Raw genomic sequence first — 12,593 nt, 5'->3', positions numbered from 1 at the left:
ATTCTTTTAGATTTTTTGATCAATAGCTTGTATTTTTTAAATAAATTCCCAAAAATTCTATTTTAGGAAGTTTTAATTTTTATAGAAAATATTGTAGATTTGGGGCTGTGATTTAGAGATTAGGATAACATGAATTTTTTGTTGATAGATGAGTATTCTTTAGATTTTTTGATCAATAGCTTGTATTTTTTTAAATAAAATTCCCAAAATTCTATTTTAGGAAAGTTTTCATTTTTATAGAAAATATTGTAGATTTGGGGCTGTGATTTAGAGATTAGGATAACATGAATTTTTTTGTGATAGATGAGTATTCTTTTAGATTTTTTGATCAATAGCTTATTTTTTAAATAAATAACTCCCAAAATTTCTATTTTAGGAAAGTTTTCATTTTTAAAAAAATATTGGATTTGGGTTGTGATTTAGAGATTAGGATAACATGAATTTTTGTTGATAGATGAGTATTCTTTTAGATTTTTTGATCAATAGCTTGTATTTTTTAAATAAAATTCCCAAAAATTTTTTAGGAAAGTTTTTCATTTTTATAGAAAAATATTGTAGATTTGGGGCTGTGATTTAGAGATTAGGATAACATGATTTTTGTTGATAGATGAGTATTCTTTTAGATTTTTGATCAATAGCTTGTATTTTTTAATAAATTCCCAAAATTCTATTTTAGGAAAGTTTTCATTTTTATAGAGAAATATTGTAGATTTGGGTGTGATTTAGAGATTAGGATAACATGAATTTTTGTTGATAGATGAGTATTCTTTTAGATTTTTTGATCAATATCTTTATTTTTTAAATAAATTCCCAAAAATTCTATTTTAGGAAAGTTTTCATTTTTATAGAAAATATTGTAGATTTGGGGCTGTGATTTAGAGATTAGGATAACATGAATTTTTGTTGATAGATGAGTATTCTTTTAGATTTTTTGATCAATAGCTTGTATTTTTTAAATAAAATTCCCAAAAATTCTATTTTAGGAAAGTTTTCATTTTATAGAAAAATATTGTAGATTTGGGTTGTGATTTAGAGATTAGGATAACATGAATTTTTGTTGATAGATTAAGTATTCTTTTTTTTAAATATTCTATTTTGGAAAGTTTTCATTTTTATAGAAAATATGTAGATTTGGGGCTGTGATTTAGAGATTAGGATAACATGAATTTTGTTGATAGATGAGTATTCTTTTAGATTTTTTGATCAATAGCTTGTATTTTTTTAAATAAAATTCCCAAAATTCTATTTTAGGAAAGTTTTAATTTTTATAGAAAATATTGTAGATTTGGGGCTGTGATTTAGAGATTAGGATAACATGAATTTTTGTTGATAGATGAGTATTCTTTTAGATTTTTTGATCAATAGCTTGTATTTTTAAATAAAATTCCCAAATTTCTATTTTAGAAAGTTTTCATTTTTATAGAAAAATATTGTAGATTTGGGGCTGTGATTTAGAGATTAGGATAACATGAATTTTTGTTGATAGATGAGTATTCTTTTAGATTTTTTGATCAATAGCTTGTATTTTTTAAAAAAATTCCCAAAATTCTATTTTAGGAAAATTTTCATTTTTATAGAAAAATATTGTAGATTTGGGGCTGTGATTTAGAGATTAGGATAACATGAATTTTTGTTGATAGATGAGTATTCTTTTAGATTTTTTGATCAATAGCTTGTATTTTTAAAATAAATTCCCAAAAATTCTATTTTAGGAAAGTTTTTCATTTATAGAAAAATATTGTAGATTTGGGGCTGTGATTTAGAGATTAGGATAACATGAATTTTTGTTGATAGATGAGTATTCTTTTAGATTTTTTCATCAATAGCTTGTATTTTTTTTAATAAAATTTCCAAAAAATCTATTTTAGGAAACTATTCATTTTTATAGAGAAATATTGTAAATTTGGGGCTGTGATTTAGAGATTAGGATAACATGAATTTTTGTTGATAGATGAGTATTCTTTTAGATTTTTTGATCAATATCTTGTATTTTTTAAATAAAATACTCGAAATTTCTATTTTAGGAAAGTTTTCATTTTTATAAAAAAAATTGTTGATTTGGGGTTGTGATTTAGAAATTAAGATAATATGAATTTTGTTGATAGATGAGTATTCTTTTAGATTTTTTGATCAATAGCTTGTATTTTTTAAATAAAATTCCCAAATTCTATTTTAGGAAAGTTTTCATTTTTATAGAAAAATATTGTAGATTTGGGCTGTGATTTATAGATTAGGATAACATGAATTTTTGTTGATAGATGAGTATTCTTTTAGATTTTTTGATCAATAGCTTGTATTTTTAAATAAAATTCCCAAAAATTCTATTTTAGGAAAGTTTTCATTTTATAGAAAATATTGTAGATTTGGGGCTGTGATTTAGAGATTAGGATAACATGAATTTTTGTTGATAGATGAGTATTCTTTTAGATTTTTTGATCAATAGCTTGTATTTTTTAAATAAAATACTCAGAATTTCTATTTTAGGAAAGTTTTCATTTTTATAAAAAAAATTAATTGTATTTGGGGTTGTGATTTAGAAATTAAGATAACATGAATTTTTGTTGATAGATGAGTATTCTTTTAGATTTTTTGATCAATAGCTTGTATTTTTTAAATAAATTCCCAAAAATTCTATTTTAGGAAAGTTTTCATTTTTATAGAAAAATATTGTAGATTTGGGGCTGTGATTTAGAGATTAGGATAACATGAATTTTTGTTGATAGATGAGTATTCTTTTAGATTTTTTGATCAATAGCTTGTATTTTTTTTAAAAAATTTCCAAAAATTCTATTTTAGGAAATTTTCATTTTATATAGAAAATATTGTAGATTTGGGGCTGTGATTTAGAGATTAGGATAACATGAATTTTTGTTGATAGATGAGTATTCTTTTAGATTTTTTGATCAATAGCTTGTATTTTTTAAATAAAATTCCCAAAAATTCTATTTTAGGAAAGTTTTCATTTTTATAGAGAAATATTGTAGATTTGGGGCTGTGATTTAGAATTAGGATAACATGAATTTTTGTTGATAGATGAGTATTCTTTTAGATTTTTGATCAATAGCTTGTATTTTTTAAATAAATTCCCAAAATTCTATTTTAGGAAAGTTTTCATTTTTATAGAAAAATATTGTAGATTTGGGGCTGTGATTTAGATTAGGATAACATGAATTTTTGCTGATAGATGAGTATTCTTTTAGATTTTTTGATCAATAGCTTGTATTTTTTAAATAAAATACTCAGAATTTCTATTTTAGGAAAGTTTTAATTTTTATTGAGAAATATTGTAGATTTGGGGCTGTGATTTAGAAATTAGGATAACATGAATTTTTGTTGATAGATGAGTATTTTTATAGATTTTTTGATCAATAGCTTATATTTTTTAAAAAAATTTCCAAAAATTCTATTTTAGGAAAATTTTCATTTTTATAGAAAAATATTGTAGATTTGGGGCTGTGATTTAGAGATTAGGATAACATGAATTTTTGTTGATAGATGAGTATTCTTTTAGATTTTTTGATCAATAGCTTGTATTTTTTAAATAAAATTCCCAAAATTCTATTTTAGGAAAGTTTTCAATTTTATTGAGAAATATTGTAGATTTTGGGCTGTGATTTAGAAATTAGGATAACATGAATTTTTGTTGATAGATGAGTATTCTTTTAGATTTTTTGATCAATAGCTTGTATTTTTAAAAATAATTCCCATAAATTCTATTTTAGGAAAGTTTTCATTTTTTATAGAAAAATATTGTAGATTTGGGGCTGTGATTTAGAGATTAGGATAACATGAATTTTTGTTGATAGATGAGTATTCTTTTAGATTTTTTGATCAATATCTTGTATTTTTTTAAATAAAATACTCAGAATTTCTATTTTAGGAAAGTTTTCAATTTTATAAAAAAAAATATTGGATTTGGGGTTGTGATTTAGAAATTAGGATAACATGAATTTTTGTTGATAGATGAGTATTCTTTTAGATTTTTTGATCAATAGCTTGTATTTTTTAAATAAAATTCCCAAAAATTCTATTTTAGGAAAGTTTTCATTTTTATAGAAAATATTGTAGATTTGGGGCTGTGATTTAGAGATTAGGATAACATGAATTTTTGTTGATAGATGAGTATTCTTTTAGATTTTTTGATCAATAGCTTGTATTTTTTAATAAAATTCCAAAAATTCTATTTTAGGAAAGTTTTCATTTTTATAGAGAAATATTGTAGATTTGGGGTGTGATTTAGAGATTAGGATAACATGAATTTTTGTTGATAGATGAGTATTCTTTTAGATTTTTTGATCAATATCTTGTATTTTTAAAATAAAATTCCCAAAATTTCTATTTTAGGAAAGTTTTAATTTTTATTGAGAAATATTGTAGATTTGGGGCTGTGATTTAGAGATTAGGATAACATGAATTTTTGTTGATAGATGAGTATTCGTTTAGATTTTTTGATCAATAGCTTGTATTTTTAAATAAATTCCCAAAAATTCTATTTTAGGAAAGTTTTCATTTTATTGAGAAATATTGTAGATTTGGGGCTGTGATTTAGTGATTAGGATAACATGAATTTTTGTTGATAGATGAGTATTCTTTTTTCCAAATATTCTCTTTTAGGAAAATTTTTATTTTTATAGAAAATATTGTAGATTTGGGGCTGTGATTTAGAGATTAGGATAACATGAATTTTTGTTGATAGATGAGTATTCTTTTAGATTTTTTGATCAATATCTTGTATTTTTTAATAAAATTCCCAAAAATTCTATTTTAGGAAAGTTTTCATTTTTATAGAAAATATTGTAGATTTGGGGCTGTGATTTAGAAATTAGGATAACATGAATTTTTGTTGATAGATGAGTATCTTTTAGATTTTTTGATCAATAGCTTGTATTTTTAAATAAATTCCCAAAATTCTATTTTAGGAAAGTTTTCATTTTTATAGAGAAATATGTAGATTTGGGGCTGTGATTTAGAGATTAGGATAACATGAATTTTTGTTGATAGATGAGTATTCTTTTAGATTTTTTGATCAATATCTTGTATTTTTTAAATAAATCTCCAAATTCTATTTTAGGAAAGTTTTCAATTTTATAGAAAAAATATTGGATTTGGGGTTGTGATTTAGAAATTAGGATAACATGAATTTTTGTTGATAGATGAGTATTCTTTAGATTTTTTGATCAATAGCTTGTATTTTTTAAATAAAATTCCCAAAAATTCTATTTTAGGAAAGTTTTCATTTTTATAGAAAATATTGTAGATTTGGGGCTGTGATTTAGAGATTAGGATAACATGAATTTTTGTTGATAGATGAGTATTCTTTTAGATTTTTTGATCAATAGCTTGTATTTTTTAAATAAATTTCCAAAAATTCTATTTTAGGAAAGTTTTCATTTTTATAGAGAAATATTGTAGATTTGGGGTGTGATTTAGAGATTAGGATAACATGAATTTTTGTTGATAGATGAGTATTCTTTTAGATTTTTTGATCAATAGCTTGTATTTTTTAATAAAATTCCAAAAATTCTATTTTAGGAAAGTTTTAATTTTATTGAGAAATATTGTAGATTTGGGGCTGTGATTTAGAGATTAGGATAACATGAATTTTTGTTGATAGATGAGTATTCTTTTAGATTTTTTGATCAATAGCTTGTATTTTTAAAATAAAATTCCCAAAAATTCTATTTTAGGAAAGTTTTCATTTTTATAGAGAAATATTGTAGATTTGGGGCTGTGATTTAGAGATTAGGATAACATGAATTTTTGTTGATAGATGAGTATTCTTTTAGATTTTTTTATCAATAGCTGTATTTTTTAAATAAAATTCCCAAAAATTCTATTTTAGGAAAGTTTTCATTTTTATATGAAATATTGTAGATTTGGGGCTGTGATTTAAATTAGGATAACATGAATTTTTGTTGATAGATGAGTATTCTTTTAGATTTTTTCATCAATAGCTTGTATTTTTTTTAATAAAATTTCCAAAAATTCTATTTTAGGAAATTTTCATTTTTATAGAAAAATATTGTAGATTTGGGGCTGTGATTTAGAGATTAGGATAACATGAATTTTTGTTGATAGATGAGTATTCTTTTAGATTTTTTGATCAATAGCTTGTATTTTTTAAATAAAATTCCCAAAAATTCTATTTTAGGAAAGTTTTCATTTTTATAGAAAATATTGTAGATTTGGGGTTGTGATTTAGAAATTAGGATAACATGAATTTTTGTTGATAGATGAGTATTCTTTTAGATTTTTTGATCAATAGCTTGTATTTTTTAAATAAAATTCCCAAAAATTCTATTTTAGGAAAGTTTTCATTTTTATAGAAAATATTGTAGATTTGGGGCTGTGATTTATAGATTAGGATAACATGAATTTTTGTTGATAGATGAGTATTCTTTTAGATTTTTTGATCAATAGCTTGTATTTTTTAAATAAAATTCTCAAAATTATTCTATTTTAGGAAAGTTTTCATTTTTATAGAAAAATATTGTAGATTTGGGGCTGTGATTTAGAGATTAGGATAACATGAATTTTTGTTGATAGATGAGTATTCTTTTAGATTTTTGATCAATAGCTTGTATTTTTTAAAAAAATTCCAAAATTCTATTTTAGGAAAGTTTTCATTTTATAGAAAATATTGTAGATTTGGGCTGTGATTTAGAGATTAGGATAACATGAATTTTTGTTGATAGATGAGTATTCTTTTAGATTTTTTGATCAATAGCTTGTATTTTTTAAATAAAATTCCCAAAAATTCTATTTTAGGAAAGTTTTAATTTTTATTGAGAAATATTGTAGATTTGGGGCTGTGATTTAGAAATTAGGATAACATGAATTTTTGTTGATAGATGAGTATTCTTTTAGATTTTTTGATCAATATCTTGTATTTTTTAAATAAAATTCCCAAAAATTCTATTTTAGGAAAGTTTTAATTTTTATTGAGAAATATTGTAGATTTGGGGCTGTGATTTAGAGATTAGGATAACATGAATTTTTTGTTGATAGATGAGTATTCTTTTAGATTTTTTTGATCAATAGCTTGTATTTTTTAAATAAAATACTCAGAATTTCTATTTTAGGAAAGTTTTAATTTTTATTGAGAAATATTGTAGATTTGGGGCTGTGATTTAGAAATTAGGATAACATGAATTTTTGTTGATAGATGAGTATTTTTTTAGATTTTTTGATCAATAGCTTATATTTTTTAAAAAAAATTTCCAAAAATTCTATTTTAGGAAAATTTTCATTTTTATAGAAAAATATTGTAGATTTGGGGCTGTGATTTAGAGATTAGGATAACATGAATTTTTGTTGATAGATGAGTATTCTTTTAGATTTTTTGATCAATAGCTTGTATTTTTAAATAAAATTCCCAAAATTCTATTTTAGGAAAGTTTTCATTTTTATAGAAAAATATATAGATTGGGGCTGTGATTTAGAAATTAGGATAACATGAATTTTTGTTGATAGATGAGTATTCTTTTAGATTTTTTGATCAATAGCTTGTATTTTTTAAATAAAATTCCCAAAATTCTATTTTAGGAAAGTTTTAATTTTTATAGAAAAATATTGTAGATTTGGGGCTGTGATTTAGAGATTAGGATAACATGAATTTTTGTTGATAGATGAGTATTCTTTTAGATTTTTTGATCAATATCTTATATTTTTTAAATAAAATACTCAAAAATTTCTATTTTAGGAAAGTTTTCAATTTTATAAAAAAATATTGGATTTGGGGTGTGATTTAGAAATTAGATAACATGAATTTTTGTTGATAGATGAGTATTCTTTTAGATTTTTTGATCAATAGCTTGTATTTTTTTTATAAAATTCCCAAAAATTCTATTTTAGGAAAGTTTTCATTTTTATAGAAAAATATTGTAGATTTGGGGCTGTGATTTAGAGATTAGGATAACATGAATTTTTGTTGATAGATGAGTATTCTTTTAGATTTTTTGATCAATAGCTTGTATTTTTTTAATAAAATTTCAAAAATTCTATTTTAGGAAACTTTTCATTTTTATAGAGAAATATTGTAAATTTGGGGCTGTGATTTAGAGATTAGGATAACATGAATTTTTGTTGATAGATGAGTATTCTTTTAGATTTTTTGATCAATATCTTATATTTTTTAAATAAAATTCCCAAAATTCTATTTTAGGAAAGTTTTAATTTTTATTGAAAAATATTGTAGATTTGGGGCTGTGATTTAGAGATTAGGATAACATGAATTTTGTTGATAGATGAGTATTCTTTTAGATTTTTTGATCAATAGCTTGTATTTTTAAATAAAATCCCAAAAAATCTATTTTAGGAAAGTTTTCAATTTTATAGAAAAATATTGTAGATTTGGGGCTGTGATTTAGAGATTAGGATAACATGAATTTTTGTTGATAGATGAGTATTCTTTTAGATTTTTTGATCAATAGCTTGTATTTTTTAAATAAATTCCCAAAAAATTCTATTTTAGGAAAGTTTTCATTTTATTGAGAAATATTGTAGATTTGGGGCTGTGATTTAGAGATTAGGATAACATGAATTTTTGTTGATAGATGAGTATTCTTTTAGATTTTTTGATCAATAGCTTGTATTTTTTAAATAAAATTCCAAAATTCTATTTTAGGAAAGTTTTATTTTTATTGAAAATATTGTAGATTTGGGGCTGTGATTTAGAAATTAGGATAACATGAATTTTTGTTGATAGATGAGTATTTTTTTAGATTTTTTTGATCAATAGCTTATATTTTTTTAAAAAAATTTCCAAAAATTCTATTTTAGGAAAATTTTCATTTTTATAGAAAAATATTGTAGATTTGGGGCTGTGATTTAGAGATTAGGATAACATGAATTTTTGTTGATAGATGAGTATTCTTTTAGATTTTTGATCAATAGCTTGTATTTTAAATAAAATTCCCAAAAATTCTATTTTAGGAAAGTTTTAATTTTTATTGAAAAATATTGTAGATTTGGGGCTGTGATTTAGAAATTAGGATAACATGAATTTTTTTTGATAGATGAGTATTCTTTTAGATTTTTTGATCAATAGCTTGTATTTTTTAAATATAATTCCCATAAATTCTATTTTAGGAAAGTTTTAATTTTTATAGAAAATATTGTAGATTTGGGGCTGTGATTTAGAGATTAGATAACATGAATTTTTTTGATAGATGAGTATTCTTTTAGATTTTTTGATCAATAGCTTGTATTTTTTAAATAAATACTCAAAATTCTATTTTAGGAAAGTTTTCATTTTTATTGAAAATATTGTAGATTTGGGGCTGTGATTTAGAATTAGGATAACATGAATTTTTGTTGATAGATGAGTATTTTTTTAGATTTTTTGATCAATAGCTTATATTTTTTTAAAAAATTTCCAAAAATTCTATTTTAGGAAAGTTTTCATTTTTATAGAAAAATATTGTAGATTTGGGGCTGTGATTTAGAGATTAGGATAACATGAATTTTTGTTGATAGATGAGTATTCTTTTAGATTTTTTGATCAATAGCTTGTATTTTTTAAATAAAATTCCCAAAATTCTATTTTAGGAAAGTTTTAATTTTATTGAGAATATTATAGATTTTGGGCTGTGATTTAGAATTAGGATAACATGAATTTTTGTTGATAGATGAGTATTCTTTTAGATTTTTTGATCAATAGCTTGTATTTTTTAATATAATTCCCATAAATTCTATTTTAGGAAAGTTTTATTTTATTGAGAAATGTTGTAGATTTAGGGCTGTGATTTAGAGATTAGGATAACATGAATTTTTGTTGATAGATGAGTATTCTTTTAGATTTTCTAATCAATATCTTATATTTTTTAAATAAAATACTCAGAATTTCTATTTTAGGAAAGTTTTCAATTTTATAAAAAAAATATTGGATTTGGGGTTGTGATTTAGAAATTAAGATAACATGAATTTTTGTTGATAGATGAGTAATCTTTGAGATTTTTTGATCAATAGCTTGTATTTTTTATATAAAATTCCCAAAAAAATTCTATTTTAGGAAAATTTTCATTTTTATAGAAAAATATTGTAGATCTGGGGCTGTGATTTAGAGATTAGGATAACATGAATTTTTATTGATAGATGAGTATTCTTTTAGATTTTTTGATCAATAGCTTGTATTTTTTTAATAAAATTTCATAAAATTCTATTTTAGGAAACTATTCATTTTTATAGAGAAATATTGTAAATTTGGGGCTGTGATTTAGAGATTAGGATAACATGAATTTTTGTTGATAGATGAGTATTCTTTTAGATTTTTTGATCAATATCATATATTTTTTAAATAAAATTCCCAAAAATTCTATTTTACGAAAGTTTTAATTTTTATTGAGAAATATTGTAGATTTGGTGCTGTGATTTAGAGATTAGGATAACATAAATTTTTGTTGATAGATGAGTATTCGTTTAGATTTTTTGATCAATAGCTTGTATTTTTAAAATAAAATTCCCAAAAAATCTATTTTAGGAAAGTTTTAATTTCTATTGAGAAATATTGTAGATTTGGGGCTGTGATTTAGAGATTAGGATAACATGAATTTTTGTTGATAGATGAGTATTCTTTTAGATTTTTTGATCAATAGCTTGTATTTTTAAATAAAATTCCCAAAAAATCTATTTTAGGAAAGTTTTAATTTCTATTGAGAAATATTGTAGATTTGGGGCTGTGATTTAGAGATTAGGATAACATGAATTTTTGTTGATAGATGAGTATTCGTTTAGATTTTTTGATCAATAACTTGTATTTTTAAAAATAAAATTAACAAAGATTATATTTTAGGAATATTTTCAATTTTAAAGAAAAATATTGTAGATTTGCGGTTGTGATTAAGATATAAGTATAACAAGAATTTTTGTTGATAGATAAGTATTCTTTTAGATTTTTTGATCAATAGCTTATATACTTTAAATTAAATACTCAGAATTTCTATTTTATGAAAGTTTTCATTCTTATAGAGAAATGTTGTAGAATTGGGGTTGTGATTTAGAAATTAGGATAACATTAATTTTTCTTCATAGATGAGTATTGTCTTCGATTATTTTATCTATAGCTTGTATTTTTTTAATAAAATTCCTAAAAATTCTATTTTCGGAAAGTTTTCTTTTTTATTGAGAAATATTATAGATTTGGGGTTGTGATTTAGAAATTAGGATAACATGAGTTATTGTTGATCGATGAGTATTTTTAGATTTTTCAGTTCAAAATATTGTATTTTTAAAGAAAATTCTCATAAATTCTATTTTAGGAAAGTTTTCATTTTTATAAAAATATTTAGTGGATTTGGGGTTGTGATTTAGAAATTAAGATAATATGAATTTTTGTTGATAGATGAGTATTGTCTTAGATTTTTTGATCAATAGCATATATTTTTTAAATAAAATACTCAGAAATTCTATTTTAGGAAAATTTTCATTTTTATAAAAAAAATAGTGGATTTGGGGTTGTGGTTTAGAAATTAGGATAACAAGAACTTTTGTTGATAGATGAGTATTGTCTTAGATTTTTTGATCAATAGCTTGTATTTTTAAAATAAAATTCTCAAAAATTCTATTATAGGAAAGTTTTCCTTTTTGTAAAGAAATATAGTAGGTTTGGGGTTGTGATTTAGATATTATGATAACAAGAATTTTTTATTGATAGATGAGTTTCTTTTAGATGTTTTGATCACTAGGTTATATTTTTTAAAATAAAATTCCCAAAAAGTTTATTTTAGCTCAGTTTTCATTTTTATAAAAAAATTTAGTGGATTTGGGGTTATGATTAGAAATTAGGATAAAAAGGATATTTGTTGATAGATGAGTATTGTCTTAGATTTTTTGATCAATGGCATGCATTTTTAAAATAAAACTCCTAAAAATTATATTTTAGGAAAGCTTTCATTTTTGTAGAAAAATATTGTAGATTTGGGGTTGTGATTAAGATATAAGGATAAGAAGAATTTTGGTTGATAAATGAGTATTGTTTTAGATTTTCTGGTCAATAGATTGTATTTATTAAATAAAATTCGCAAAAATTCTATTTTAGGAAAGTTTTCATTTTTATAGAAAATTTTTGTAGCTTTTGGGTTGTGATTTAAAAATTAGAATAACAAGTTTTTTTGTTCATTGATGAATATTCTCTTAAATTTTTTGATCCATGGGTTATATCTTTAAAATAAAATACTAAAAATTCTATTTTAAGAAAGTTTTCATTTTGTAGAAAAATATTGCAGATTTGGAGTTGTGATTAAGATATAAGGATAACAAGAAATTTTGTTGATGATGAGTATTTTTTTAGATTTTTGATCAATAAGTATTATTTTTATAGAAAATTCTAAAAAGTTTTATTTTAGGAAAATTTTCATTTATATAGAAAAACATTGTAGATTTGGGGTTTTAGATTTAGAAATTAGGATAAGAAGACTTTTTGTTTATAAATGAGTATTCTTGTAGTTTTTTCTCTCAATAGGTTGTATTTATTAAATTATTTTCAGAAATATTTTATTCTAGGAAACTTTTCATTTTTATAGAGCAATTTTTGTATATTTTAGGTTGTGATTTAGACATTAGGATAGCCAGTTTTTTTTGTTGATAGATGAATA

The sequence above is a fragment of the Brassica napus genome, chromosome A9 (assembly GCF_020379485.1).
Source record: "Brassica napus cultivar Da-Ae chromosome A9, Da-Ae, whole genome shotgun sequence".
Classification (NCBI taxonomy): Eukaryota; Viridiplantae; Streptophyta; class Magnoliopsida; order Brassicales; family Brassicaceae; genus Brassica; species Brassica napus.
This window is presented reverse-complemented; position numbering follows the sequence as displayed.